The sequence below is a fragment of the Myotis lucifugus genome, unplaced genomic scaffold (genome assembly GCF_000147115.1).
Source record: "Myotis lucifugus unplaced genomic scaffold, Myoluc2.0 scaffold_74, whole genome shotgun sequence".
NCBI lineage: Eukaryota > Metazoa > Chordata > Mammalia > Chiroptera > Vespertilionidae > Myotis > Myotis lucifugus.
Genome location: NW_005871122.1, coordinates 5,096,040 through 5,123,948, shown reverse-complemented (window position 1 = coordinate 5,123,948; position 27,909 = coordinate 5,096,040). Strand labels below are relative to the sequence as shown.

At 40.1% G+C, this 27,909-nt stretch overlaps 1 pseudogene; it reads right to left on the bottom strand.

Annotated features, from left to right (window-relative positions):
* Positions 1-25,340, bottom strand: LOC102416975 (annotated as a pseudogene).
* Positions 25,341-27,909: the final 2,569 nt, after the last annotated feature.

The window sequence follows — 27,909 nt, the reverse complement described above, 5'->3', positions numbered from 1 at the left end:
CTACTGGAAAGCATCCTCCATTGCCATACTGTCCACCCCTTGGGTGTTATCATTTCTTCCATACCATCGTTGCTGTAAACGGCTCCGTAGCAACCTCCACCCAACTCTGCTGGTATGGTGGCCGCCTCCACCACTAGGGCTGCTGCTGCTGCTGCGACAGCCACTTTGGAGCTGGAATGGCTGGCATGCTACTATGTGGACAGCTCTGGCACCAAATCCTCCACAGAATTTATTCCTCTTAGAATGCCTGTGACTGCCATCTTTTGGCCGTGTTTCTATGCCATATTTTCTAACCAAGATGACACTTCTTGTTCAGCTTCCAGAAGAAAATCCAACAAATCCTTGATAATATTTATGTTCCTTTTGTTGAAGAACAAGAAGCAAGGCCATGATTTCCTACAAGTCCTGTACAGCCAATGCGATGTCTATATTATTATTCAGTAATTCAAATTGATAACTTGTTTCACATTTGAAGGATCCAGCCCTCTTGCTGCTAATGCTACAGACTCTGGAATTTGGCTTTTTCTTGAGAGAAACTAGTGAAGGCCTCTCCTCTTTTTCTAAGATCACTCTTCATGGACACACTTACAAACATATTGTTCACGGAATAAGAAACCCTTGAGAGAATCTGCCCTCTTTTTGGTTTCCACAAATATTGTCAGTGCATCTTTGCCTGTTGTTTTAGGAGGTCAAGCAGAAATGACTGACTCTTTCTGTGTGGTGTCTTCAGAGCTAGGGCTAAATCTTTCTGTAGCCAAAAAGCTATGTAAGAAATCATGACCAAGAATCAGTATTTCCTTAGAGGACACTACATATCATGGTGTGAATTTCCTTGGGTGGCACTGTATCTTGTTTATGTATTCTACTTATTTGAGATTCAAACCCCATATTTAACTTTGGGTCAGTATTGTCAACACCAAGTATTTGTAGAAGTCTAATCCAGTATTTTATTCTTTCTATCATTTCAACCAAGTGTCTGGGAGAAGATACTAGTAAGTGACATCCATGTCCTAAATCAAATCTGCTGGCTAACATCAGTACCACAGTGACAGTGCAAGGACTAACCAGATCTATATAAAATTTTTCTGGGGTCATTATCCATCAGTACTGCCAGATCTTGTTGGTGTTAATACCAAAGAGATTGGTTATTGTTTGCAGCACCTGTACCTTCCATTTTCCTAAATGCCCTCAACGTCTCACCTGGACTATATAGATAAATCTGACTCAAGATGGGCAAGAAAAATGCTGCAGTTTTTCCAGATGCTGTTTGAGCACAAACTACCAAGTGTCTTTTCTCTTTGATAACAGGAGTAGCATACTTTCACATTGGAACTGGGTGAGACGAATGAGTAAACTCAGTTTCCCATGGTAGTTTTTCCAAGTGAACATCACTGAAACTTTCAGTATGTGGGGACAGTCTTTGCCTGTTGCCTCCTTTGAAATGCCGTATTTCTTTCAGTTAATCCCAGTGTTATCTCCAGAAGAGTTCTTGCGCCAAATGCTCACTTTATGGGAGTGGGTTTGACCAATCATCTTCATCTGATTTGTTACACCAGTGACTGTATTCCCTAAGCTGAAATTCACCAAGGCACTTCTCAACATGCTGCCAAAGCTGTCATAGACACTTCATCTGTGATTATGAAATCTTCCCCTCCATCCACTTCTACAATCACTAAAGATACTAGACTTTCCTCCATGAATCACTATGAGAATCAAAACTACTGTATACATTTTTATCTATATTAGAACTCCACCCTGAACTGTCTTTATCCTAGACTCTTTGTAACTTCTCTGTTCCTTAAGTGAGAAGGAATATATCATCCTGAGCTCACTGTACTTTTTCTACTCTATCTGAAGAATAAAGAGGAATCAGAATCTTCCATTGCTGAGAGAGTGTTTGATTCACAGAGAAGGTCTTCTTACCAGAGAACAATGACTCTCTAAAATGTATATTATTTTGTCTAACAAATGAAGTCTCCAGATATATACATTTTTGAACAACTTATGATTCAAAAGAAGTTTTAGGATATTACCTCCCAATAATTAGCAGATATGGCTAAGCAAATTATTAAATATAAGTATGATATAATGTTTTATATATTTTATTTTATTTTTTATTTTTTTTTTTAATATTTTTTTATTTTTCGCTTAAAGTATTACAAAGGGTATTACATAAGTGTCCTTTTTTTCCCCCCCGCCCTTGACACACCCCTACCCTCCCTTACCCCCCAGTGTCTTATGTCCATTAGTTATGCTTATATGCATGCATACAAGTCCTTCGGTTGATCTCTTACTCCCCTCCCTCCTGCCCCCCAACTCTCTCTGGCCTTCCCACTGCAGTTTGGCAATCAGTTTGAGGCAGCTCTGCCTCTGTATCTATTATTGTTCAAAAGTTTGTAATGGTCTTTATTATCCATGAATGAGTGAGATCATGTGGTATTTTTCCTTCATTGACTGGCTTGTTTCACTTAGCATAATGCTCTCCAGTTCCATCCATGATGTTGCAAATGGTAGGAGTTCCTTCTTTTTAACAGCAGCATAGTATTCCATCGTGTAGATGTACCACTGTTTTCTAATCCATTCATCTACTGATGGGCACTTAGGCTGTTTCCAGATCTTAGCTATGGTGAATTGTGCTGCTACGAACATCTGGTTACATATATCCTTTCTGATAGGTGTTTCTGGTTTCTTGGGATATATTCCCTAATAGTGGGATCACAGGGACAAATGGAATTCAATGTTCCGATTGTTTTGAGGATCCGCCATACTGCCTTCCATAGTGGCTGCACCAGTCTGCATTCCCACCAGCAGTGCACAAGTGTTCCTTTTTCTCCACATCCTCTCCAGCACTTGTCATTTGTTGATTTGTTGATGATGGCCATTCTGACAGGTGTGAGATGGTACCTCATTGTTGTTTTGATTTGCATCTCTCGGATGATTAGTGACTTTGAGCATGTTTTCATATGTCTCTTGGCTTTCTGAATGTCCTCTTTTGAAAGGTGTCTATTTAGATCCTTTGCCCATTTTTTGATTGGATTGTTTATCTTCTTTTTGTTAAGTTGTATGAGTTCCCTATAAATTTTGGAGATTAAGCCCTTATCAGATATGACGTTGGCAAATATGTTTTCCCAAGAGGTGGGTTTTCTTGTTGTTTTGTTGATGGTTTCTTTTGCTGTGCAGAAGCTTTTTATTTTGATGTAGTCCCATTTGTTCAGTTTCTCTTTAGTTTCAACTGAGTTTTATATATTTTAAATGGATTCTGAATTATTTAATTTTAAGATAATCTCTTTAGATTTGTTTAATTGATACTCTAATTATCTATCATTTCAGGTCAAACATGATTGTTATAAATTTCATCAGAAAGGCTGATAAAGATTTTACAACTTTGGCTCTCACCTGTGTGCTCAGTGGTTAGAGTGTTGTCCCACACATAGAAGGGTTGGTCACAGGTTCTATTCTGGGGCACATACCCAGGTTGTGGGTGTGATCCCCAGTAACGGGGCATGTGTGAGGCAGCCTATCAATGTTTCTCTCTCACATTGATGTCTCTTTCTCTCTTTCCTCAATTAAAAACAAAAACATATCTTTGGCTTAAAAAAACAATTTTACAATTTTGTATTAAAAGTGACTTAATGGTCCATGCTTTTCTGTGATAAGGAATTAATATAATTAAGTTTTGGGCTACTAAGCCAAGAACTGTGAATTCACTTAATGATTTGCAAGTAGCACAATGCTACATGGTAATAGTGCAAAGTTAAGACTATAATTTAAGAGGTAACTCTGAATTCCAATATTGACCATAAATGGTTTTGTGTCAAACAATATCACAGTTGGAATCACTGTAACTAAATATAATTGTGAATATATTACACAAACAAAGTCATCATGGCTAATACTTCTTGTCATATTCAAAGTTAAATGATAAGTTCAATACAAACTTTTCATTCTTGCATGTAAAATACAACATATGTAAATGCTTTAAGTTCATAGATTTTCCTAGTCCTGATTCTATAAAAAATATTTTTTTAGGTCTCAAGATACAATGATAATAAATAATTCAATGCCCAATACAAAATAAAGTATTTTACTAGTGTTATTTTCTGGAAATATCAAAACATTCCTCCTTATAGTTATTTAAATGGATAACAAACATTCCCAAAGCCGTTTAGTGTGGTATTTAATTGAAGAGATTAGTGGTCCCTGGGTCTCCTGAACTCACTAGTTTGCTCAACTAAACTTAGAAAAATGAAAAACTATATCCTTGGGCTTATATTCTTCAAATTGTAAATATTTCCAAAACAAGCATACTAGTTTTAAAAAAATTAGCATAGACAATAAAAGTCTACAAACTCTTCGAATACTGGCATTTCCAACCCAGTGGATAATCAGGCAACCAGTCTTCACATTATCACTGAGTGGGAGCTGGATAGGTGAGGGAGTCTTCCTGAGATCTGCATATTGTCAAACCATTAAAACTCTTTTCTTCACAGCCCCAGGATTGAAAGCTATATCATTAGGTGCATATACTTTAAATTATGATTTCTCTTAATACATATTTTATTGATTTTTTTACAGAAAGGAAGGGAGAGGGATAGAGAGTTAGAAACATCAATGAGAGAGAAACATCGATCAGCTGCCTCCTGCATGCCCCCGACTGGGGATGTGCCCGCAATCGAGGTACATGCCCTTGACAGGAATTGAACCCAGAACCCTTCTATCCACTGAGCCAAACCAGTCAGGGCAAAATTATGATGTCTTAATCCTTTTAACCATTTCCTCCCACTGAAAAATAAAAGCAAGGAAACTATCAAATATCCTAGATAATGGTTATGCAGAATTAGTTGGATTATTATTACATTAGTGTTATAATTATATAACAGATTAGTCTATGCTTATAAAAAATTCTATACCATATGTAATTCCAGGGAGATTCTTACCCAGGACAAGGTCATATCTATCAGGCAACTCCTATTTAGTTAGTTTCCCTAAATTTATTTGTCAAAAACGGTAAAATAATGCAGAGATTTATATTTTCTCTTCATTTTTATTTTTCTTTGCCCTTGTCTTCTTTTTAACTTTTACACATTCCTGCTCCTTTGATTTTCACTAACTGATTATGAAAAAAATCACCAAGCATTTAAAGAACCTCTACTGTATGCTACACCATGTGCCAATGACTTTTTCAAACATTTCATTTTTTTTTCACCTTTGCAGCAGTATCATGGACTCAATAATCTTCCAGTATTTCAAATGAGGAAATTGAAGTATAGAAAAATGAAGAGTGTTAGCAAAAGTCAAACACTATAAATTCTAGATGAGGGTTTGTATTCAGATTTCCTGATTATAAATCCATAGGCATTTCCTTTAACTTGGGTACCTTAGTTAATTTTTAAGTTTATTTCTATATTTCTATATAGTGATGATGTCTAACATCATATTGCTTGGTCATTTAATTTCTTCATTCTTCTTTTCTTTTCACAAGTCTTGATTTGTTAATAAATTTGTCTTCAAAATAAAAACCTTTGGCATGAGAGATATGGGAAGTAGAAGTATCTTATGAATTTGAATAGAATACATACCACAAAATCTTCATTCTGAGGAAATATAATTCAGGATTTATTTCTTACTACTTTTATGTGTATTTTTCTGTCTTCTGAGCTCTTAACAGTTTACTTGACTGAATCATATAAACCATCTGCACGGTAGGTTCAGTATTAATATTGTTTATTATACAGTAAGTGGGGACACAAATATATTAATAATTTGTCTAAAGTCAAGAGGAAAGTCTAAATAACAGTTGCAAACTTAGCAAAAATGAAATTTATTTTCTTGTCTTTCTGTTAATCACCTACCTCCCTTTAATATCAATATAAAATTTATTTATATTTACAGGTTTTATTAATTATATGTGAGCCTGAAAATGGCCACACTATTAAAACTATTTACTTAAGTTTATACAAGTCATCTTCTGTCTTTGTCCTTTCTGGACATTATAGCAAAATATCACAGACTGGGTTGCCTTTACATAAGAGATATTTATTTGTCACAGTTGTGGTCTCAAAGTCTGAGACTTTTCATTGTGTTCTCACATGGCAGAAGGGGCTAAGGATATCTCTGTAACCTCTTTTATAAGGCACTATTCCCATTCACTGGGGCTCCACCATCGTGACGGAAGCATCTCCTAAAGGTCCCACCCACTATATCATCTTAGGGTTAGGATTTTGACATATGAACTTGGGATGGGGGACACAGACATTCAGACCATAGTATCTACTTATACTCAAAACTGCTCCAGCGATTCTCAACCTGTGGGTCGCAACCCCTTTGGCGGTCGAACGACCCTTTCATAGGGGTCGTCTAAGACCATCCTGCATATCAGATATTTATATTACAATTCATAACAGTAGCAACATTACACTTATGAAGTAGCAATGAAAATAATTTTATGGTTGGGTCACAACATGAGGAACTGTATTTAAAGGGCCAGAAGGTTGAGACCCACTGAGCTAGACGCTTTGGGATTTGAATTGTCATTTGCCTTATATTTGGTTGCCTACAGGGAAGTTACTTTTTCATTTGGATTTGCTTTTCAGTATCTTTATCTAGTATGCTACAGGTTTTTTCTTGTGAAGGTTGTTATGAGATCAATTAGATTATGTAAATACCAGAATCCAGAAGATATTCATCAATGGCAAGATTAGGTTTTGCCTCTCTTTAATTACTACGTATGCTTGCCTTTTTAGCTGGTAAATTAAATCAGATAATATTGAATGTCTTTAAGTGTCCATTAGTAAGTTATATGCACCTAGAAAATAAATGTTATCTGTATCATTTATGTTGAATCCCCTCATAGTGGATTCCTGGCACACAGTAAAATTTTAGTGAACATTTACTAAACAAAAAATAATTCTGACATTTCTGGTTCTGCATATAGTAAAACCTTGATATAATGAATTAATTAGGGTCAGGCGGTGTCCATTAAAGTCAAAATTCTGTTATATGATAAAGTGAGTTTTCCAAATGTGTACCTTAAAAAGTTGACAAATTAGTTAGTTTACCTATTTTTGCTTCTATAGACATGTTTGTGTAATTAAAATTATGTATGAAAAGTTTAATTTCACAGAAGAGCTTTCTATATATATTACAGTAATTTTAAAATTATATTAAATAGGTCTAGTCAATGTGTGCATTCTCTGATCACTGGGAGTAAACAAATGCACACGGCTGGGGCGTGGCTTAGTGCGTGTTGGAACATGGGTGGGCTGGACTTAAAACCGCTGCAGAAAGTCAAGCCACGTGACAACAGAACCAATTACTGTGTAAAATGGGGTGTGATCACGAGCTAAGCATTCATGGACCATTGTTTATGAACGGTGACTTGCATTTAAATGTGTAAACTATAGTTGTAGATATGTAATATTTTTTCATGTTGGCAAAATTACTAGTGTTTTTTTTCCAATATATGGCCTATTTGCTAAAATTTGTTTAAAATAATAGTGAATTAATAATAAAAAACCTGTTTATTTAATATAGGGAAACCTTGGTTGAAAGCATTTTAAAATTAACAAGGTGTAAATGTCATACATTCTACAAACTTCTGCACAATTATAATTTTTATCAAAAAAGTAATTTTGTGAGTTATTTTATCTACTGATATTACTAGAATTATTAGGACATAACAGCTATTAAACAGTAGCGAGCTGTAGGATGTCAAAATAGAGTTCGGAAAACACTTATTAATAATCAGTGGAGTTTTCTACTGCCTGCTGTTTAGGAAAGTTTGGTCCTGAGGATATGTAAACCATTAGACCTTGGAAAAAAGAAGTGTCTAAAAAAATGTGCTCTTACCACAATAGATAGCTAGCATATGTTGCACCTGGGTGTCCTGAGCTGTGCAAATTAGCATGTGATCACAAACCAAGACCAAAATAAATCCAAGCCATGAGGGAAAGATATCAAACAGAGAAGATGAGAGAAAAGTAAAGAAGAACCCCTGTCTCTTTTTCCAATTGCTTTTCTATTAGCTTTTCAAGGAATCTGTATTGGGTGAGAAGGATTTTTATTTTCAGATTTACAGATAGGTTTTCTTATATGGGAAACAGTAGGGGGTAGAAAAAAACATGGACTCAAGATAGGATGAGCGAGGCAACAATACTTGAAAAGATTCAATGAATTAGAAAGAATTGTCTACTCTTAAACCATTTAAAAGCGTGGCTAAATTAACTGCATCTAAAAATAAACACACAATTCTTTCTAATTAGGGGATATTTAAGAACATCAAATATATTTAATTATATATTATTCTAAACTAAAGTAAATGTTAAGGCCTTCATGATAGTATTTTTGATTACCTGTTATCCGTCATTGTGTTTTATTCCACACATACCACATATACCAGTGATGGCGAACCTATGACACGCTTGTCAGAGGTGACACGCGAACTCATTTTTTTGGTTGATTTTTCGTTGTTAAATGGCATTTAAATATATAAAATAAATATCAAAAATATACATCTTTGTTTTACTATGGTTGCAAATATCAAAAAATTTCTATATGTGACATGGCACCAGAGTTAAGTTAGGGTTTTTCAAAATGCTGACACGCCGAGCTCAAAAGGTTCGCCATCACTGACATATACCCTAAATGTGTGTAAATCACACACACACATACTGGTACATATGGTTTGGAGGTGGAGACTGATTACACCACACAGGCAGCAGAAAGGTATAAAAAGATTTATTGTTCACATAATAAGGTTTTCTAAGGAGACTAGGGCTGGTGCCCAAATAGGTGCAAAAATACTTTTCTAAAGCAGAAAAGAGAGACCTGCTGGGTATCTGAAGTGGCTAAGGGATAGATTGTGGTGAAGTTTTTCAGAGGCTGGGCTTGTGTGGGCTGAACTTCCTGTAATTGCCAAAGGGGGCAGCGCTCAGGCTTTCTTATCAGCTTGCACAGATAAGCTGTTTTATGGCCTGAATGTGGTCTAACTGTAAATCTTTCTTGAGAAAAATGTGTTTCTGTTTTTGAATGGGTTATTCTATAAATGTTAATTCAATGAAGTTAATTTATAATCCTGTTCAGATCAACTCTATCCTTACTGATGCTCTACCTGTTTTATCTATCAATTTATAACAGAGAGGTTTCAAATTCTCTTTCTCTTTGATACCATTTTATATTTTCTCTTTGTGTATTATTTTTCCTTCTGTTTTTTTTTTTTTAGAAAAACTAGTTTACTTGTTATCCTAGGGTTTACAGTTTGTGTGTTTAAATAATGTATGTGCACCATCACATCTATAATAATAAAAGAGTAATATGCTAATTAGACCAACATCTTCCAGACATCATTCCGGACGTCCTTCCTGACAAAGCCCTGGCTGGAGGGAAGCCAGCCCGGGTCCCGGGTCCTGGGTCCCTACCAGCAGCCAGAGGAGGGAAGCCCGGGTCCAGGGTGCCAGAGGGAAGCCAGTGCTGGCCGCCGGGGGAAGGAAGGCCTACTCTTGCATGAATTTTCATGCATTGGGCCTCTAGTATTGCTATAACACTGTATGTGTGTTGCAGTTACTATTAGGAACTCAGCTGAGCTGGGTGAGAAAAAGCTGAGCTGTCAGATGTCAGAGTAGTCAATTCAAGCAACAATCCAGGAAAAAAAAAGCAGCTAAGTATGTAATCATTTACTGCAATGGAAAATCAGCAAGAGAAAAGTGGGCCCGAGGACTGAAGGATCTCGTGTTTGATTCTGGTCAAAGGCACGTACCTCAGTTGCAGGCTAAATATGCAAGTGTGGGAGGCAACCAATCCATGTGTCTCCCGCACATCGATGTTTCTCTCTGTGTCTCTACTTCTCCCTTCCACTCTCTCTAAAAATCAATGGAAAATAGTAACCTCAGGTGAGGATTAACGATAAAAAAAGATAATCAGCAAGAGGCTAAAAACAAAGAAGCCCAAAAGACAGAGAGGGACAAAAAGACTCCGGCACTGTTATGCACCCTGAGGTTGGGGAAGGTACAGGAGTAAAAGGTATAGGTACTGAGTCAGCATGGAGAAAAGTGTCTTCATGGATTCCTGTCCCCTTCACACCCCCAAAAGGGGGCCTCAGAAGAGGACCCTGAAGAAGACTTTTGCCCAAGGCCTCATATAAATCAATTTAGGAATGAAGCTGCTGGGGTTAAAAATCTAAATATATGAAGAGCATGGATGTCCAGGGGGTCTCAGACCTTGCCTACAATTCTCTTCAAAGGCGGCAAGGCATGGGCTATGCCCCAAGTCTGGTGTGGGGAAGGCAGCATTCCCATGTGAGACATGACAGGCACAGCCTTTGTACTTGCCTATTGTCAGACCTGAAAAATCACAGATAAATTTTTTTTTTATGCTTATATGCACGCATACAAGTCCTTCGGTTGATCTCTTACCCTCCAGATAAGTTTTTAATCAAGAGCCAAAGTGCTCAGTTAGTTACCTTTAAGAAGTTTCCTCAATTCCTTACCCCCATACCTATGGCATCGCTGTCACTTATGTCAATTATCCATAGGTTATACATACCTGATATACTGTTACTAGATTGCTTTTAAAAAGCAACTGTTTTTTATATCAACAAAAAACAAAAACATAAAATACTTCATTTTGTTTTCACTTATACCTTTGTAAACCTCTACTTTATGTAGTTACAATTTTCTTACATATCTTTTTTTTCCCTGAAGAACTTTTAACATTTCTTTCAGAGCAAGTATGCTAGAAATGACTTCACTCTTTTTTTATTTCTCAGACTTTATTTTCCCTTCAATTTCAAAAGTTAATTTCACTGATTATAAATTGGATAGAGATTTCTAGGTGTTTTTGTTGTTGTTTCCTATTTAACACTTGAAATGTTTCAACACACCACCTTTTTGCAAGGTTGTTTGATGATAAGGTTGCTGAAACTCTTGTTTACTGTTTATCTATATGTTAGAGTTTTTTGAAATCTTTATTCAATATATTATTTTATATTTTTCCTACAGTTTGAATATGAGCCTAGTTTTTTGTTTGTTTGTCTTTACTTTGCTGTTGTTGTTGATTTTGCTTGAGCTTCTCTGAGATTTTTTAATTTAGGGCTCAGTGCCTGTCATTAATTTAGTAAAGTATTTGGCCATATTACTTCAAATATTTCTTCCACCTTTCTCTTTCTTTGCTTTATAATGCACAAATTATTTGTTCTTGAATGCTATTTTTTTTCTTTTTAATTCATATTTCTCTTCTGGGAGGTTTCTATTGATCTATCTTCAAGTTCATTGATTCTTTCCTCAGCTGTGAAAAGTCTATTAATAAACCTGTCCCAGACATTGTTCAGTTATAGTACTGTATTTTTAACTTCTGGAGTTTTCTTTTTATTCTTGCTTATAGTTTTCACCTCTTTCTTATGTTATCTACATAGTCTAGCACCTTGCTTATTTTTCCTATTGGGCCTTCTAATACTGATTTTAAATCTCTTCTCCAATAATTCCTACATGTGTCATGTCTGAGTCTGGTTTTGGTAGCTTCTTTACTTCCTCAGAATATTTTTTCTTGTTTTTTGCATACCTTGTAATTTTTATTGAATCTGGTATTTTATATTGAGTAATAAGTACTGAAATAAATAGACCTTCACTGTGAGGATTTATGTTAATCTGACTACGAGTTGAGCTATGCTGATGTACATTGTAGGTATTGATAGGATAGACATCAAATTTCTTTAGTGTCCTTATTTTTGTCACCTAATGTGTGTTTTTTTCAATTGTTGATACTATTACAGATGTCCATCCCCACCCCCAACCCCAATACCTTTAGCTTTTCTTTGTATAACTCCTAAGAGAGAGTCTGTGTCTGACATTTCTTTTGGCTGCACTTTGTATTTAGTATCTTGGAGACTCATGGTATGCTGGTAGGACATAGGGAAGAGAGCATTCCATAATTTCATGACTTTGTCTCAGTCTTTTCATGGATTATTTCTTGGGGTTTGTCTTTCACAAGTATTTCTGTCCCTCCTCCAAGGGTATAGGTTTTTGTCCCTCAGACATCTATTCCTTTCCTAAGAACAAATTCACATCTACTTTCTGAAACCCTGTCTTCTATTGAAGTTTTACCCCTTTGGTAAGACAAGAAGACTGGAGCTGGGGCAGAATTCTTTCTTCAAGTTGTGGTGAGACTTTAGAATTTCCTTCTGGGGAATGTATTCCCCCTATGATTAGAAGTTTTATAGGGAGAAGATTTGGGGCAGTTTTCCAGATCGGTGCTCTCCCACCCCCTCACCCTGACCAGGGCCATGAAGGGATCTTCCTCAGATCCTCACATGGGAAACTGCTGAGAATCCTTATGTAAAATTCTGCATGTCCGTGTTGGGCCACTTATGACAGTGGACCCTGGGAGTTTCTCACGTGCACAATATTCTGAACTCAGCCTACAGAAATTATGTGAAATAACCATTTTAGTTTTCCTATCATCCTATTGATTCTAGCAGCTTTAGTAATAAAATCTCAGGTTCCCTCTGTATGTGCCAGCTTTCTATATGTCAGTACTGTGGTTTGTCCAGCTACTTCAATTATCTGATGGGTGTTAGAAAAGCCACAGGGTTTTAGACTGTATAGCTTTTCATTGTTGTAAGGACAATGACATGTCAGATCTGATACTGGCAGTCTTGTAAAACAGCTTTAAAAATATATATATATCTTATTGATTGTTACAGAGAGGAGGGGAGAGGGATAGAGAGTTAGAAACATCAAAGAGAGAAACATTGATCAGCTGCCTCTTGCACAACCCCAACTGGGGATGTGCCCACAACCAAAGTACATGCCCTTGACTGGAATCGAACCTGGAACTCTTCAGTCTGCAGGCCGACGCTCTATCCACTGAGCTAAACTGGTTAGGGCTAAAACAGCTTTTGCTTCAGGTCTCTAAGCAGGTCCAAGCAATGCTGATCCAAAAGGAATTATACATCACACATTAAACACTTGACTGCATACATAGGAAAGTGTACTTGTAGCCAATTTAATTAGAAGTCTTAAAGAATATTTGACTTTCACACCATTTGGGCAGGAAAAAAAATATTTTAATTATAATTTTTTTTAACTTAAAGTGCAGTATTTTACTATATAATATTAATAGAATATGGATGTTTGGCTTAGGAAATTAAATTAACCATTATAAGATACCATTGCTCATATGGGAAAAATACGTTGTAGGTTTTTTATAAGTAATGGTAAACAAGTCTTGGACTACAGCAAGGCAATAAATTATAGCCTCCTGTCAGAGGATAGACTATATCTGAAATCTGAAGGAAGTGCTGGAGCTTAATCTTAGCATAAAAACTTCTAAGAAAAAACTACTTAAAAAGTATTTTTATTATTTTGACACATCGTGATAATTACTTGTGTTTTATCTCTTCATGTCATTTAGTTATTATAATATTTATTAATTTTTATACAGATTGAACATTGAGGTACATTGCTTTGGAGTAAGTGGTGTATTTGACTGTGGCTTCAGTTATTTTAAAGAAATCAATAAAATATACCATGACTAAGGGGATAAAGAGGAAAAAGAGAACACAAATCAACTGTATTATACTGTTATGAATATCTAAATCTAAGGGGAAAAATAAGTACATATTCAGGAAAACCCAAAATATATGAGCCATAGGGAGGCCCTTTACCCATATATAAAATCTGATTGCTACCTATACTTCATGATAGAACAAATAACTCCATTCAAAATGAATTTCTGAGTTTTACAATATACCTTACCCTGAAGAGTAAACAGAAGATAATCCTTACAATATAAAGAAAAGCTTACACTAAAATAGTTTTGTGGAGTTATATACATAATAGACCTGGGTAAATTTATTGTTTGATTCACATCATCATCACTGTCAAATTCCATGAAATAGCACGCATGACAAATTGCAAGCATAAGATCCCTGATGTTTTTTCCTTGTTTTCTGAGATCAAGCTGTTGTTTTCAGTAATGTGTTTCCTACAAATCCTTCCAATTCCCTCTGCCTTCTCTTCACCAACTTGAATAGTGTCTAAAGAAACTAGCTTGACAAGTTTTAGCAACTTTTGATTTTTGGTGATTCTAGATGCCATTAGAGATAAACATAAAATATGTTTATTTCTTTCAGACCCAAAATTTCAGGAAGTGTACTCTATATATGCCCAAGTCATGTCTCCCAGAAAAGACTGGTTCTTGAATATAGGCAGAGAAAATATATTAACAGAGCTACCCCTCAAAAAATGAAAATAGCCGGTGTGTCACTAACTTCCATAACTGTTTTCTAAAATTTAATTTCCTGTTACTTTAATTTTTGTTTTTTAGGTTCATTGATATTTGGTTTACAGACAAAAGGAATCATGCTTTTTAGCTATGTGGTTTGTTGAGTTTGGCAAATTTATGCAGTAAGGTATCCAGTTCCAAAAATAGTATAGAAAATGTTAGCACAAACTCAAAAAAAAAGAAGAAAAAAGTCTGCTGTCTTTAACACTGTATCCTTCCTCATTCCTCAGACTGTGGTCTCCACTAACTGGCTTTCCATCATTATAGTTTTGCCTTTTTAAGACTCATATAAATAGAATCAGCTGTCAATATGTTCCATGTACCCATTCATCTGATTCTGTTTTGTTCACCAGTTTATTTTATTCATTAGATTCCATATATGAGTGAAATCATATGGTATTTGTCTTTATCTCACTGGCTTATTTCATTTAGCATAATAATCTGCAGGCTCGTTTATGGTATGCAAAAGGTAAGACTCCCTTCTTTAGTATGGACAAGTACTATTCCATTGTAAACATTTACCACAGCTTTTTAATCCATTCATCTACTGATGGGCACTTGGGCTGCTTCAAATTGTAGTTATTGTAAATAACGCTGCAATGAGCATGAGGGGAATATATTCCTTTTTTTAAAAAAATACATTTTATTGATTTTTTACAGAGAGGAAGGAGAGGGACAGAGAGTTAGAAACATCAAAGAGAGAGAAACATCGATCAGCTGCCTCCTGCACACCTCCTACTGGGAATGTGCCCGCAACCAAGGTACATGCCCTTGACTAGAATCAAACCTGGGACCCTTCAGTCCACGGGCCGACGCTCTATTCACTGAGCCAAACCAGTCAGGACAATATGCTTTCAAATTAGTATTTCAGGTTTCTTCAGAGAAATTCCCAGAAGTAGAATCACTGGGTCATAGGCAGTTCCATTTTTAATTTTTTGAGGTAACTCCATACCACTTTCAACAGTGACTCTACCAATCTGCATTCCCATTAATAGTGCAAAAGGGTTCCCTTTTTTCCACATCCTCACTAACACTTGCCATTTGTTGATGTATTGGTGATAGCCATTTTGACAGGAGTGAGGTGATATCTCATTGTGGTTTCAATTTGCATTTCTCTGATAACCAGTGAAACTGAACATTTTTTTATATGTCTATTGGATATCTATATGTCCTCTTTGGAAAAGTGTCTATTCATGACCTTTGTCCATTTTTTAATTGAATTATTTGTTTACTTGGTGTTGAATCTCATAAGTTCCATGTAAATTTTGGGTGTTAACTCCTTGTCAGATGTATCGGCAAATATATTATTCCTTTCAGTGGGTTGTCTTTTCATTTTGTTGATCATTTTACTTTACTAAAATTTTTTTTTAGTTTGATGTAATTCTGTTTTTTTTTTTGTTTGTTTGTTTTTTCAATTCTCACTCCAGGATATGTTTCTATTGATTTTTTTTTTTTTTTTTTTTTAGAGAGAGAGAAACATTAGTGTGAGAGAGAAACATCAATCAACTGCCTTCCATACTGTCCCAATAGGGGATCGAACCCACATCTAGGTATGTGCTGTCACCAGAAATTGAACACTCAAACACTCAATCTTTTGGTGAATGGGACAATGATCCAACCAACTGGAGCATTAATATCCCTCAAATGTTTTAAGATTAATTCTTCCAATCTACGTACCTTTTATGGCTCTTTATGTATTTTGTTCTGCTCTAATTACTTTAACAAATGTTTTTTAGGTTTTATCAAATAAATTTTGCACTTTTATATTAAACTAGAGGCCCAATATTTGTGCAAGAGTAGGCCTTCCTTCCCCTGGCTGCCGACACCGGCTTCCCTCCGGCACCTGGGACCCGGGCTTCCCTCTCAGCCCTGGCTTTGTCCTGGAGGTCATCTGGAAGGATGTCCAGTCTAATTAGTGAGTTACACTTTTATTATTATAGACTAGAGGCCCAGCGTATGAAATTCGTGTGCACGTATGGTCCCTAGGCCTTGCTTGAGATCAGGGGCATCTTCCCCAGCTGCCCACAGCCAACCCCGCCCCCGCTACCCACCTCAGATTCCCCATTTGCCATTGAGGGAGCAGAGCCTGCCAGCCGAGGAAAAGTACCAAGAGGTGGTCAGTGTGCCTCATAGTGACTGGTCTGAGCGGTCGTTCTAGTCATTCCTCCGAGAGGGTCAATTTGCATATTACCCTTTTATTACCAGGTGTACCAGTTAATAATGTGGATTTTGTAATCAAAGAAAACATGGTAATTTCAAGAGAAACATCAAAAGTGCTTTATTCAAAGTAATGTCCATCACTAGCTACATATTTCCCTCATCTTTCAGGTAATTTTTGGATACCATTCCAATAGAACTTTTCTTGTTTTGAGGCAAACCATTCAGAGACCCAATTTTCCACTTCTTCATACGTTTTGGAGTACTGCTCAGACAATGCATGTGCCATCTATCAGAACAAGTGGTAATCTGAAGGAGCAAGGTCTGGTGAATACAGTGGGTGGGTTAATACTTCCGAGGCAAGATCTTTTAACATGTCTTTAACTAGTTTTGAAGTGTGTGATGGTGGGTTATCATGAAGCAAAATTACTTTGCCCTTTCTTCTGGCCCATTCTGGTCCTTTTATGAACAAAGTGTGGTTCAAATTGATTGTTTGTTGTCCATAGCAATCAGTATTAATGGTTTCACCTGGTTTTAGAAGCTTATCATCACCACACCTTCTTGATCCCACCAAATGCAGAGCATTGTGTTCTTTTCAAAGTGATTTGGCCTTGCAGTCAATGTTGATGGTTGACCTGGATCAACCCATGATTTTGTGCATTTGGGATTCTCAAAATAAATCCACTTTTCATCACAAGTCACAATTTGATGCAAAAAAGACTTTCTTTCGTGCCGTTGAAGCAACATTTTACTGATGACTTTTTGGTTTTCCAATTGTCTTTGGTTCAGTTGATGTGGCACCCATTTTCTTTCCTTTAAAATCTTTCCAATTGCTTGTAAACAATTGGAAATTGTTTGCTGAGCAATGTTTAATTTTTCTGCAAGTTGTTTTTGAGTTTGACATGCATCTTCATCCAATAACGCTTGTAATTGTTGAACTTCAAACTTTATTGATTGACCTGGACATTCTTTGTCTTTTACTTCAAAATCATCACTTTTAAAGCGTTTAAACCAGCATTCACAAGTATTTTGACATAGAGCATGTTCACTATAAGCTTCCTGAAGTACACGATAACTTTCAGCAGCACTTTTCTTCAAAATAAAGTAACAAATTAAAACTTCACACAAATTCTCTTTTTTTTGGCATGAAATTCAACATTTTTAATCATAAAAATATCTATGATGTTAACACCTTAAGAAAATTTGACATATGAAGTTTTGAAGCTTGTCAATACAAAATAGCAAACATACCAATGGCATATATATCAACATATGTGTAACTCCATCTATTGAAAGAAATCTGCATTATTAACTGGTACACCTGGTATGTAGGATAGAGGCTCGGTGCACCGGTGGGGGCCCCCAATTGGGCTGGGGGAACCCGCTAAGGGGTGGGGCCGTCTGGGGCAAGGGGCCTTGGGTAGTTTTCAGGCCAACCATGCCCCTGATCAGGGTGTGAGTCCCCACTGGGGTGCAGGGCCAGCCAGGGCGAGGGATTTTCAGGCTGGCCATGCCCCCAATCAGGGTATGGGTCCCCACTGGAGGGTGGGAAAAGCCAGGACGAGGGGTGTGCAGGCTAGCCCCACCCCCAATTTGGGTAGGGGTCCCTGCTGGTGGGTGGGACCAACCAGGGCAAGGGGTTTGTAGGCTTGCCACCCCCCCATCAGGGTGGGGGTCCCCGCTGGAGGACGGGGCTGTCTTGGGCAAGGTGGGGCAGTCGTTCTGGTCTCTGGTCATTCTGGTTGTTCCACTGTTTTAGTCGCTAGGCTTTCATTATGTAGGATTTATTAGTTTGCTATGTTAAATTGATTCCTAATATTAATTTTATCTTTCTATTTTTTAATGTTTAAGCCTAGATGATTTAATTAAATGCTTATTTTCTTGTGTCATACAAGCATTTAATTCCATTAATTTTCAGCTAGGAATGACTATAACTGCAACTAAAAATAGTTATATTTTGTTTTCACCTTTCTTCATCTCAAATATTTTCTATTTGCTTGGTTAGTTCTTTCTTGACTCAGAGGGAATTTTGAAATTTATTGATGATTTCAAGAAGCTTTTTCATTATTAATTTCTAGTTTAACTTTTATGGTCAATATATTTTTATATGATTATAATTATTTTGCATGTGGTGAAGCTTTGTGATGGTATATCTTTGTGAAGGTCATTGATACCCATGAAAATAATACAGGTGCTACCACTGGATGGGTTATGCAAGTAAGTTGATAGTGTTGTTCAGATCATTTGTATAATTTTTATATTACCTCTATTTATACTAAAACTTATTAAAATTTGGAAATAACCAAAATTTATCTTAAGTGTGAACTTGTTCTTTCAGTTCTATATGTACTATTTGTTTTATGTATCCTGAAGCTCCCTTGTTAGGTACATATAACTTGTAGATGGTTATTTCTTTCTAATGTATTGACCCCTTTTCATTATATAATGCTCCTTATTATCTCTTTTACAAAACTATACTCATCTGATACCAATATAGACTCTAGTTATCTATTGGATAGAATTTTGTTTTGTTCCTTTTCCTTTAAAAAATATATATTTTATTGTTGATAGTATTACAGATGTCTCCCATTCCCCTCTTACTCCTTTGCTCCCAGCCCCTACACACACACACCACAGGTCTTCACCACCCTATTGTCCTTGTCCATGGGCTATGCATATAAGTATATAACTTCTTTGATTTATCTCTTCTCATCCACCCATCCCCACACTGAAGTATGTGAGTCTGTTCTAGCCTCCATGCTTCGGGCCTTATTTTGTTGGTCACTTCATTTTGTTTATTAGATTCCAGAAATAAGTGAGATCAAGTGATATTTATCTTTCTCAGATAGGCTTATTTAACTTAGCATAATAGTTTTTGCAAACATTCATAATGCTAATAATATGCTCATCCTATATAATAAAAGCCCAGTGACCGAAATGCCGAAATGACCAGAATGACCAGAGACCAGAACAAATATTGCCCCTCACCCCGGCCAACCCCACACAACAGTGGGGCCCCCCAACCTGATCAGGGGTGGGACCTCCATAAAACTGCCTCTGGCCCTTCCAGCAGGGACTCTCATTCCCAACAGGCAGGGAATGTGGGTGGTGCCAGGCCAAGGCCCCCACCCCACTGGTCAGCCCACACCCATAGGGCAACCAGTGGAGGGGGCAAGGCCATCGAGAGGGCGGAACAGCTGACCTCTTCTCCCAGGCCAGCAGGCTCCAATCACCCGATTGCAAATGGGGAACTGGGGGTGGGTGGTAGCAAGGGGCGAGGCTGGCTGAGGGCAGCGGGGGAAGAAGGCCTTGATTGCGGGCCAGGCCTAGGGACTGTACCCGCACATGATTTTCCTGCACCAGGCCTCTTATACAATAAAATTCAATGACTATGATTGCCTAATCATCTACACTAATAAAAGAGAAACATTCAAATTGGTGTCACTCCACTATTCCCACCAGCCAATAAGGATGACTATGCAAATCAACCCAACAAAGATGGCAGTCAATTTGCATACACGGGCGCGGAGCAGTGAAGACTGAAGGCTCTGGCTGGAGAAGAAAAGAATGAGGGATCCGGCCGGAACAGCAAAGACTGAAGGCTGAAGAGGCTTCGCTTCTCTGGTGCGGCCGGAGCAAAGGCCTGGGTCCTGAGTGCTGGAGGAAAACCGGTGCTGGCAGCCAGGGGAAGGAAGGCCTATTGCACGAATCTCTTTGTGCAAAGGGCCTCTAGTATAGGATAATGCCTTAAACCAATTACCTCTTAAAGATTTGCTTATCTCTATTTTCTCTATGTTAAGTATAATAAAAATGAGATTAACAAATATTTTAAAACTAGAGGCCCGGTGCAGAGGGGGTCCCTCAGCCCAGCCTGTGCCCTCTCATAGTCTGGGACCCCTCGGGAGATAATGACCTGCTGGCTTAGGCCTGCTCCTGGGTGGCAGAGGGCAGGCCCAATACCTAGGTGCAGCCCCTGGTCAGGCTCAGAGCAGGGCCGATTGGGGAGTTGGGGCGCCACCCCATCATGCACAGAACATGGTGGATCGGGAGGTTGCGATGCCACCCTCAGTCACACTCAGGGTAGGGCCGATTGGGGGGTTGGGGCACTGCCCCCTGTCACACTCAAGGCAGGGTCAATATGGGCTTTCACTACACAACAAATATTCATACTAAAGTGGACATAAATTGATTGCTGAGTACTATATATTTTACGCAATATATATGTATTCACATATTGATTTCAGAGTAGAAGGAAGAGGGAGAGAGAGATTGAAAGGTCAATGATGAGAAAGAAGAATTTATTGGCTGCCTTCTGCATGCTCCCTGCTGGGGACCAAACCTGCAACCCTGGCATGTGCTCTGACCAGCATTTGAACTGTGAACTCCTGATTCATAGGTTGATGCTCAACCACTGAGCTATACTGGCCATGCTATTTTACACATTTCTTAATGCACAACATAGCTTAGATATAGTAATAAGTAGAGACTCACATTGTCAAAACAACGATTTCCCCCACAATACATTTTGGGTATTATAATAATACTAGTGACCTGGTGCATGCATTTGTGCACATATAAAGGACATTAATTAGAAGGGGGCCAGGGGGCAGGACTGGGCAAGATGGGCCAGACACACCCTGGAGCCAACTTCCATTGGTCCCTCCCTGGAGTCTGCAGAGTGAGCGGGGTCCCTCCAGCAAGTGGGGTCCCTTGGCCTGGCCTGTGGGGATCTGGCCAAAACAATTTCTCTGACATCCCCCGAGGGGTCCCAGAGTACAAGAGGGCACTCTGCAAAGTTTCTGTCGAACAGGGTGTGGAACGCAAAGGCAAGTGTGCGGTAAACCAGATACGGGCCGACAGTGCCTCAGCAACAACATGACCCACGACGGAAGGTGGAATCAGGTGGCACTGCGAGGAATCGGGCTCCCTCCTCTCTGGTTTCGGGGTGCATCACCCAAGAACTGCCACTACCAACTCAGCGCAGCTCCGCAGCTCCTGCATTGAGTGTCTGCCCCCTGGTGGTCAGTGCGCGTCTTAGTGACTGGTCGGATGGGCGGAGGGAAACTTAGCATATTAGGCTTTTATGTATATAGATGGAATAAGGGTTGTTGAGCTTTGAATAACGTGTAGTAGTTTCTTGCCAATTATAATACTGGTGATGTTGAGAAAAAAAATAAGTTTTGATAAAAAAGAAAACTGTTTTAAGACTCTGGATTTTCTCAAGCACAAAAAAAAAAAGGATAAATATAAAAAGTACATTTAGTGTTGACATACCTGGATGAAAATAACTGTTTGTTACACTGTTTCATAAAAAAATTATAGTTTGCCTGCAAAAAGTGGTTATGAGCTAAAAAGTGAAAATTTCTATTTCTTAACATATTTTTTACGCATTTGCTTTCTAATATCAAAGTTGTTTTTTTTTGTTATTTTTTGATGTTTTTATTAATTTTTTAGAGAGTGAGAAAGGGAGAGGGAGAGAGAAACATAGATCATTGCCTCCCATACACATTCTGCCTGGGGATTGAACCCGTAATCTGGGTATGTGTCCTGACAGGGAATTGCACAAGTGACCATCTGGTAGATAGGACAACACTCAACCAACTGAACTAGACTGGTCAGGGCTCAGAGTTGTTTTTTTTTGTTTTTGTTTTTTGTAATATATTGTTATTGATTTCAGAGAGGGGGGAAGAAGGAGAGAAATATAGAAATATCAAAGATGAGAGAGGATCATTGGTAAACTGCCTCTTGTACATTCCCTACTTGGGATCAAGTGTACAACCTGGTCATGTGCTTTGATTGGGAATTGAACCATGACCTCCTGGTTCCTAGGTTGATGTTCATCCATTTAGGGGCCACACTGGCTAGACCAGAATTTCTAATAAGAGGCAAGTTTTTAGAAAATTAAGTTTGTATTATAAATGAGCCCTGCACTTCTATTCCCAAATTAACTTTCTAAATAACTGAATTATACTGTTAGTAAAGGCCTGGTGCACAAAATTCATGCAAGAGTACTCCTTCTTTTCCCCTGCTGCTGGCACCAGCAACTGAGACCCGGGTTTCCCTCTGGCCGCTGGCATCCAGGATTGGGCTTCACTCGCAAAGAGAGGCCCCACTCACCTGCTGCAGCCCCACTGTCAGTGGCCTGGACCTCCCTCTTTGGGGTGATCATGGAGCTTCTCGATTGATCACCCCACCAGCCAGTGGCCGGGACATCCTTCTGTGGGGTGATCATAGGGAAATGACCGGACCCCTGACCAATCAATCAAATTATACCCACATTGGCTGGCCTGGTGCCAGTCAGTGTCATAACGTGTTCCCACATGGTAGCCTGGATGGTCGTTCCACTGTTCAGCCGTTCCGTCTATTTGCACATTATGCTTTTATTGTATAGGACTAGCAACACTGAAATGGGTTGTTTATCTGCTTTTTCTTTTTTATTCAAATAACATTTTGAAAATATGAAATAATGGAAATATATGTGATCTAATTTGCATTTCTTCGATGTTTAAGTCCCAATATTTCCGCGTTACTGTTTATATATTGTTAACTGTGGTTTTATAAAGAAATTGTCCTTTTTGTAAAAATTACCTGTTTTTCTGTTCATTTGTACTTTTAAATGGATCATTTTCTCAACACATACTGTTTAGACCAGTGATGGAGAACATTTTGAGCTCGGCGTGTCAGCATTTGAAAAACCCTAACTTAACTCTGGTACCATGTCACATATAGAAATTTATTGATATTTGCAATCATACTAAAACAAAGATGAATATTTTTGATAATTATTTTATATGTTTAGATGCCATTTAACAAAGAAAAATCAACCAAAAAATGAGTTCCCATGTCACCTCTGATACGCGAGTAATAGGATTGGAATAGCTGGTTTAGAGAGTAGAAAGAAATCAGCTAGCTATTTATATTAATAGTAAAAATAGGAATGCCCCAATGTAACTATTGCAAAAAAAGAAACACACATTTATATTATATGTTGTGTTTAATTAAATGTTATAATTTGTTGTCCACTCTTTGAGCAGTATTGACAATGATGTTCTGGGTGTGGATATTTGTTTCATTTATCATATGTTCAAACATGTATAAAAAATCCTACTCTATGCCTGGCGGATATGGCTCAGTGGGTTGGAGCATCATCCTGTGGCCCAAAGGACTGCAGGTTCAACTCCTACCTCACATGCTGACAATGGAGCCCAACTGAGCCTGGAACCCAGGTAACCAGGCAGCCACATTCTGTCCCTGCCCCTCCCATCTCACTCGGATAGAGACATTGGAGAAGACACCATGTTTTCGTGTTGTCTGCCCTTGTCCCGAGGCCGATGCCTCCAGAGAGGCAGCAATGAGAGTGTGTTTAGTCGTGGTCGCCGCCGGAGCCCCACTCAGAGGAGAGGACGCCTGTGGCCCTTTTCCGGGCGGGGTCAAGAGGTAACACAGGGAGGTTTGGTTTGGGCCAGGCCACCCCTCTGATCCCAACTGAGCAGCCCTATGTCCCCTCCCCGTGTGTTTGGGGGCTAGGGGGTGAAGGGAGTGTTCACGTGGGGAGGGTCTGTCCCGAACAGAACAGGCTGGGTTCCGGAGTCAGGACCATTCATGTTCACACCCCAGGTCAAGGCTAGCTGGGTGGACATGGAGTGTGGGTGGCACCCTCTGCCCGAGGTCCGTCCTGAGCCCTGGAGGTGAGTCTCATCTCCTCTCGGTGGATGTCTGTGTAGACACAGGGCTGGACTCAATCCAGGAGCAGAAGGCCCAGTGGGCAGAAGCAGCAGTGACTAGGGCCAGGCTTGAGTCCTCCCGGTCAGCTGCCAGTCACTGTCATTGCAGACCTCAGGCCAGGCCAAGAAGAGGTCTCTGCTGGTCAAAGAGGAGCAGCAGCTGGTCCGTGAAGACCACCGCCCCAAGCCCAGCAGGGACAGGCCGGTGAGCCACACCACTTCAGGCCAAAGCAGGCTTGAAGTGAGTGTGGCCACCTGGGCGTCTGGGGAACCAGGGCCCACGGGGGCAGGGAGAAGGCCTCCTCCAGCAGAGCCACCCAGGCGCTGCAGGCCTCCAACCTCGAAGCCGCTCCGTCCCAACAGGCGGATGGCCTTTGTCAGCCTTTTCCTGCAGTGCTGGGGCTATGGCCCTCCCAGCAGGCGCAGGCACAGGCGAGAAGACCTGGAGCCTCAGGAGGCCGAGCCGAAGGGTGAGAAGGTGGGATGGTGGGGTGGAATGGGTGGGGAGGTCCATGTGAGCTTATGGGGAGGGATGGTTGCCAGACACACAGGGAGCACCCCAGAGCCTGGCCTGGAGCAAAGACTGGCCTCAGACCACCCAGCTGCTGGACTTTGGGCGGCGGAGGATGTCCTGTGGTGGATCCTGGGCTCTAGCTGCGTGCTGGGTCTGGGGGGCACAAGGCAGTACTGGCATGGGGGTGACTTTTTCTCCTCTCACAACTCCAGCACCAGCCCAGGGGGTAGAAGAGGCTACTCTGGTAACACCGAGAGTCCCACCTGAGGAGCCAGAGGCAGAGCTGGGGGCGTGTGAACCTTCAGAGCCCTTGTCAGCTCCAGCTCTCAGGCTGCAGTGGCAGAGCCAGGGCCGGCAGCGGACAGAACTGAGGCGCCACCAGCAGAGGAAGAAAAACCCTCGCTGGGACCCGTGCAGGGTCCTGCGTCAGAAGAGGAGCTGCCTGTGAAGGGCCCTACTCAAGGGCCTTCTGGGGAAACGGCCCAAGCTGTCCCAAGGGGAAAAATCACTTCCCCGGCACTCCTTGCTATCTCCATTTTCTTTTCTGTTCTTCTTTTGTTTTTATGTTCTCCATGGCGGACTTTCTTTTTCGATCTTTTGATTACTTTAGGGTTTGGGGCGACTTTGGCTTCTCTTCTTTTCTTTGGTCTGGTGTTGGCCTTCGTCATTCCTCGGTATAATCTATTTTAAATAATAAAATTATTGTTTTTTATTTGAATCGGTGCCATTCCTGATCATGCAATACATTCCCGATGCCGATCAAGCATCACCACTCCCCTTGGAGAGGCAGTGCCCACACCAGCACATCTCAGAGATGCCCTAGGTCCCCAAAGTGGAGCTCTACACTGTGAACTCTGGGGAGAGAGCACTGTTCCCATTAGACTGACAGGCTTCTTGTCTAGTGGGGACCAGGCCTGGGGACAAAGTGAGGCAGCAGAGGGGTTAGCAGATTTACTAGGGGGCATGTCAAGAAAGAAAGAAAAAAAATCATATATATATATATATATATATATATATATATATATATATTTATAATCTCCTCAGAAAATCTTGAGACTCCATTCAGAGAGGCATATATAATGTTTCATTTCTAATGGCTAAGGTAACATATACCCATTCTAAAACATTTGGAAATTGTTTAGCAGCTAAAAGAATGATTTTTTAAAAATAATTCTTAGTCAATTCAGAATCATTGTTGAGTAGAAATTTTTATATGGACCTTTTAAAAGATTTTTCTTTTGATAGCAAGAGAGAGAGAGAGAGAGAGAGACAGAGGGAGAGGGAGATAGGGATATATCCATGTGAAAGCCAGTCAATAATTGGCTGTCTCCTGCACACCCCCTCCTGGTGATTGAGCCTGCATCCCAGACATGTGCCCTGATGAGGAATCAAACTGGCAAACTTTAGGTTCATGGACGATGCCCAATCAACTGAGCATATTGGCCAGGTCCTTATATGTATTTTTGCATAGTTTTTAATGAATTTATAACTCATATCTCTTGATATAATCATCAAAAGCAATAAGTATGCAACTAAAATGTTCCTAAGTCACAGACAAGATTTACATATTTCAACACATAATTTTATTTTTCCCATCCTTTTGCAAACATTTATAATGATAATAATACCCTCATCCTATATAATAAAAGCCCAGCTACCGAAATGGCGAAATGACCAGAACGACCAGGGACCAGAAGAACAGCTGCACCACGCCCCGGCCAACCCCACACCCCAGTGGGCTGTCCCCCAACCTGGTCAGGGGTGGGGTCGCCAGAAAACTGCCTCTGCCCCCTCCAGCAGGGACTCCCACACCGATCCGGGGCCCCCATCAGGGCAGGCCAGCCAGCCCCCACCCGTGTACCGGGCCTCTGTCATCATGGGTAATAAAGGCGAATACTCAAATTGACCCTAACAATGGAACGACCAGAATGACTGCTCAACCAGTCACTATGACAGCGATGGCGAACCTTTTGAGCTCGGCGTGGCAACATTTGGAAAAATCCTAACTTAGGTCCGGTGCCGTGTCACATATAGAAATATTCAAAAAAAATTTTTTTTTGCTATTTCCAGCCATAGTAAAAGAAAAAGACTCATATTTTTGATATTCATTTTGTATATGTAAATGCCATGTAACAAGAAAAGATCCAGCCAAGAAATGAGTTCCCGTGTCACGTCTGACACGCTTTGCATAGGTTCGCCATCATTGGTTTAGACAGTGGAAAGAAATGTGCTAGGTATTTATCTCATTAGTAAAAATATGGATGCCCCAGCGTAACTCTTGCAAAAACACACACGTTGATATTATATGTGTTCAATTAACTGTTATAATTTGTTGTCCACTCTTTGAGCAGTATTGACAATGATGTTCTGGGCGTGGATATTTGTTTCATTTATCATATGTTCAAACATGTATAAAAAATCCTACTCTATGCCTGGCGGATATGGCTCAGTGGGTTGGAGCATCATCCTGTGGCCCAAAGGACTGCAGGTTCAACTCCTACCTCACATGCTGACAATGGAGCCCAACTGAGCCTGGAACCCAGGTAACCAGGCAGCCACATTCTGTCCCTGCCCCTCCCATCTCACTCGGATAGAGACATTGGAGAAGACACCATGTTTTCGTGTTGTCTGCCCTTGTCCCGAGGCCGATGCCTCCAGAGAGGCAGCAATGAGAGTGTGTTTAGTCGTGGTCGCCGCCGGAGCCCCACGCAGAGGAGAGGACGCCTGTGGCCCTTTTCTGGGCGGGGTCAAGAGGTAACACAGGGAGGTTTGGTTTGGGCCAGGCCACCCCTCTGATCCCAACTGAGCAGCCCTATGTCCCCTCCCCGTGTGTTTGGGGGCTAGGGGGTGAAGGGAGTGTTCACGTGGGGAGGGTCTGTCCCGAACAGAACAGGCTGGGTTCCGGAGTCAGGACCATTCATGTTCACACCCCAGGTCAAGGCTAGCTGGGTGGACATGGAGTGTGGGGTGGCACCCTCTGCCCGAGGTCCGTCCTGAGCCCTGGAGGTGAGTCTCATCTCCTCTCGGTGGATGTCTGTGTAGACACAGGGCTGGACTCAATCCAGGAGCAGGAGGTCCAGTGGGCAGAAGCAGCAGTGACTAGGGCCAGGCTTGAGTCCTCCCGGTCAGCTGCCGGTCACTGTCATTGCAGACCTCAGGCCAGGCCAAGAGAGGTCTCTGCTGGTCAAAGAGAGCAGCAGCTGGTCGGGAGACCCCCCGCCCCACGCCCAGCAGGGA